We start from the raw sequence: 4,935 nt of genomic DNA on the forward strand, positions 1-4,935 counted from the left end.
TATATATATATACTCTTTATTCTTAATTACTGCAATTAATATAATGTTCTTTTATTGAGAATATTTTCTAAACTAAATCTATATTTTTAGCTCACCTGACCACAAAGTGGTCAAGGTGAGGTATAGTGATTGGGCTATGTCCGGCATTCGTAGTCGTATGTCATTCTCCTTCAACAATTGGGTTGTTAACAGTCTAGCAGTCACAGTTTTGATTGGATCATCATCAATTTTTGTCAGAATGTTTTTCTCAATGAAATACAGATCAAGTTCGAAGATGGGTTATCTTGGCTCAAAAACTAGGTCACAGGAGCTAAAAGTAGAAAAAGCTTGTTAAGACTCTAGTGGCTGCAGTTTTGATCCAAATATTCTGGAAAATTGTAAGGAAGGTTGTTTTGATGATTTCTAGGTCAAGTTCGAAGATGGATCATCACGGGTCAAAAACTAGGTCACAGGTGCTAAAAATAGAAAAAGCTTGTTAACACTTTAGTGGCTGCAGTTTTGATACAAATATTCTGGAAATTTGTCAGGAAGGTTGTTTTGATGATTTCTAGGTCAAGTTTGAAGATTGGTCATCTCTGATCAAAAACTAGGTCACAGGAGCTAAAAATAGAAAAAGCTTGATAACATTAGTGGCTGCAGTTTTGATCCAAGTATTCTGGAAATTTGTCAGGAAGGTTGTTTTGATGATTTCTAGGTTAAGTTCAAATAAGAGTCATCTCCAGTCAAAAACTAGGTCACAGGAGCTAAAAATAGAAAATCTTGTTAACACTCTAGTGGCTGCAGTTTTGATCCAAATATTCTGGAAATTTGTCAGGAAGGTTGTTTTGATGATTTGTAGGTCAGTTTAGAAGATGGGTCATCTCAGATCAAAAACTAGGTCACAGGGTCTAAAAATAGAAAAAAGTTGTTAACACTAGTGGCTGCAGTGTTGATCCAATTTCCCTGAAATTTGTCAAAAAGGTTGTTTTGATGATTTCTAGGTCAATATGGGTCATCTCCGTCAAAATTTAGGCCACAGGGGCTAAAAATAGAAAAATCTTGTTAACAGTCTAGTAGCTGCAGTTTTGATCCGGATATTCTGGGAAAATGTTAGGAAGGTTGTTTTGATGATTTGAATATAGGTCACCTGGGGTCAAAAGCTAGGTCACATGGCCCAAATTTGGAAAACACCTTGTTGACAAACTGTTCAAATTTTTGACTCCATTTTGGCCAAAAAATTCTTATCATGGAGTGTAGCTTCATGGTTTTTGTGTCGCCTCTACGGAGTAGTGGCGACATATAGGGATCACTTCTCCGTCGTCTGTCTGTCCGTCTGTCTGACTGTCTGTCCGTCACAAAACTTGTCCGGACTACTCCTCATAAACTACTGGTGCAATTTCATCCAAACTTTACAGGAATGATCAGTACCAAGTCTAGTTGTGCATATTGTCAGCAATTTCTGGTTCAATGATTTTTGTCAGAGTTATGGCCCTTTAATATTTTTTAATTTTAAAGTTTGTCCGGACTACTTCTCTTATACCACTAATGCAATTTCAATGAAACTTTACAGGATTGATCTGTAGCTCAAGTCTTTGCGCATATTGCACGGGTTTTCCGGTTGAATGATTTTTGGCCGAGTTATGGCCCTTTGATAAAAAGGTTTCTTTTTCTGTGTGTTGCCAGATACACAAAAGCTTGTCCGGACTATTCCTCATAAACTACTGGTGCAATTTCATCCAAACTTTACAGGAATGATCAGTACCAAGTGTAGTTGTGCATATTGTCAGCATTTTCCGGTTCAATGATTTTTGTTTGAGTTATGGCCCTTTAATAATTTTTATGCCCCCATTTCGAAGAAAAGGGGGTATATTGCTTTGCACTTGTCGGTCTGTCGGTCCGTCGGTCCGTAGACCAAATGGTTTCCGAGTGATAACTAAAGAACCCTTAGGCCTAGGAACTTCAAACTTGGTATGGTGATTGGTCATGACCAGTAGATGACCCCTATTGATTTTGGGGTTAATGGGCAAAGGTCAAGGTCACATTGACCTTGTAAACAAAAACGGTTTCCGATCAATAACTTAAGAACCCTTAGGCCTAGGAACTTCAAACTTGATATGGTGATTGGTAATGATCAGTACATGACCCTCATTGATTTTAAGGTCAAGGGTTCAAAGGTCAAGGTCACATTGACCTTGTAGGTAAAAACGGTTTCCGATAAATAACTAAAGAACCCTTAGGCCTAGGAACTTCAAACTTGGTATGGTGATTGGTCATGATCAGTAGATTGATTTTGGGGTCAAGGGGTCAAAGGTCAAGGTCACATTGACCTCTTGGGTAAAAACGGTTTCTGACCAATAACAAAAGAACCCTTAGGCCTAGGAACTTCAAACTTGGTATGGTGATTGGTTATGACCAGCAGATGACCCCTATTGATTTTGGGGTTAAGGGGTCAAAGGTCAAGGTCACATTGACCTTGTAGGTAAAAACGGCTTCCGATCAATAACGAAAGAACCCTTAGGCCTAGGAACTTCAAACTTGATATGGTGATTGGTCATGATCAGTAGATGACCCCTATTGATTTTGGGGTCAAGGGGTCAAAGGTCAAGGTCACATTGACCTCTTAGGTTAAAACGGTTTCCGATCAATAACTAAAGAACCCTTAGGCCTAGGAACTTCAAACTTGGTATGGTGATTGGTCATGACCAGCAGATGACCCCTATTGATATTGGGGTTAAGGGGTCAAAGGGCAAGGTTACATTGACCTTGTAGGTAAAAATGCTTTACAATCAAAAACTTAAGAACCCTTAGGCTTAGGAACTTCAAACTTGGTATGGTGATTGGTCATGACCAACAGATGACCTATTGATTTCGGGTCAAGGGGTCAAAGGTCAAGGTCACATTTACCTTGTAGGTAAAAATGGTTTCCGATCAATTAACTAAAAACGCTTAGGCCTAGGAACTTCAAACTTTGTATGATGATTGGTTGTGAGCAGCAGATGACCCCTATTGAGTTTTGGGTCAAGGGGTCAAAGGTCAAGGTCACATTGACATTGTAAGTAAAAACGGTTTCTGATCAATAACTAAAGAACGCTTCAGCCTAGGAACTTCAAACTTGGCATGGTGATTGGTCATGACCAGCAGATGACCCCTATTGATTTTGGGGTCAAAGGTCAAGGTCACATTGACCTTGTATGTTAAAACGGTTTCCGATCAATAACTAAAGAACCCTTAGGCCTAGGAACTTCAAACTTGGTATGGTGATTGGTCATGACCAGCAGATGACCTATTGATTTTGGGTCAAGGGGTCAAAGGTCAAGGTCACATTGACCTTGTAGGTAAAAACTGTTTTGATCAATTAACTAAAAACGCTTAGGCCTAGGAACTTCAAACTTTGTATGATGATTGGTCGTGACCAGCAGATGACCCCTATTGAGTTTTGGGTCAAGGGGTCAAAGGTTAAGGTCATGACCAGTAGATACTTGATAACCCTTATTGATTGTTTGATCACTGGGTCAGAAGTCATGCATAATAACCTTATCACATGACTAATTGGCTGCAGATAGGGGGCATACAAGTTTTACAAACATATCTTGTTATTTTTAAAGTTTGTCCAGACTACTTCTCTTATACCACTTATGCAATTTCAATGAAACTTTACAGGATTGATCTGTAGCTCAAGTCCTTGAGCGGGTTTTCCGGTTGAATGATTTTTGGCCGAGTTATGGCCCTTTGATAAAAAGGTGTTTTTTCTGTGTGTTGCCAGATACGCAAAAGCTTGTCCGGACTACTCCTCATAAACTACTGGTGCAATTTTATCCAAATTTTACAGGAATGATCAGTACAAAGTGGTTAGTCTAGTTGTGCACTGTCCATCTGTCACAAAATTTGTCCCAACATGAAATTGGCCATCATGAGGCGACACATGTGATTACTGATCGCTCTTGTTGTAAAATTAAATTTGAAAAATAATAAAACAACAACAAACATATAAAAAGAACTTAAAAAAACACTATCTTAGATGTATATTATATACAGAAAGTAAAATGCACTTGTTATCCAGTGTGTACAAAAAGGGTTAATCTATACATAGGTCTAAGCTATATTTTATTTTTTTAGTAGGACACAATTTCTGTTGTGTTGAAGATTGTATGTAAGTTTGATTTTATCTTAAATTAATATTAAGTGTGTGTTTTTCAAGTTATTTACTGTCATTTCATACAAAACATTCTGTCCTTTTTAGACCCTGAAAAACGGGTCGTATTATAGGATCAGGCGTGTCTGGATCATATCACCTCCTATATCTCCTCCTAAGACAATTTATTAATAATTTATTAAGGGATTTTAATACAAATGTTCATTTTGATGGCTACATCTGTGACACTTGTAATTTAGGTCAATATATGCAAGGTCAAGAACACTAAAGATGATGAAATATTTAGATTTTGTCTGGAACCTATCTCCTACATGCCAGGATGATTTTAATGAAACTTCATAGTAATTATCATTTCTATGAGAAGCTATGGCGTGCCCATGAACCAGGTATGTAGGTCAAAGGTCAAGGTCCATAAAGGTCTTGCTTTAAAATGCATGTCTTGAGCAAAATTTCTACATGTATAGAGGGATCTTTTTAATTTAACTTGGTACAAATGTTCTATTGGCAGAGTGTCAGGCGCAATATTCAGGTCCCTGCAGCTTAGGTCAAGGTCACACATAGGGGTCGAAGTTCAGGTAAAAAATGAAGATGTGTATGTATATGGAACATTTAGTCATCTTTTATTGAGGGATTGTACCACAAGTGGTCATTATCATGTCTACCGCCATGACACTTGTATTTTAGGTTAATTTATGCAAGGTATAGGTCACTAAATATGATAAAATATCTGGTTTTGTTTCGAGCATATCTTGACATGCATGGAACAATTTTGATTATACTTTCTAGAAATATCCACCAGAATT

Source organism: Ruditapes philippinarum, unplaced genomic scaffold, assembly GCF_026571515.1.
Source record: "Ruditapes philippinarum isolate M1 unplaced genomic scaffold, ASM2657151v2 ctg4500_1_1_1_1, whole genome shotgun sequence".
Taxonomy (NCBI): Eukaryota; Metazoa; Mollusca; class Bivalvia; order Venerida; family Veneridae; genus Ruditapes; species Ruditapes philippinarum.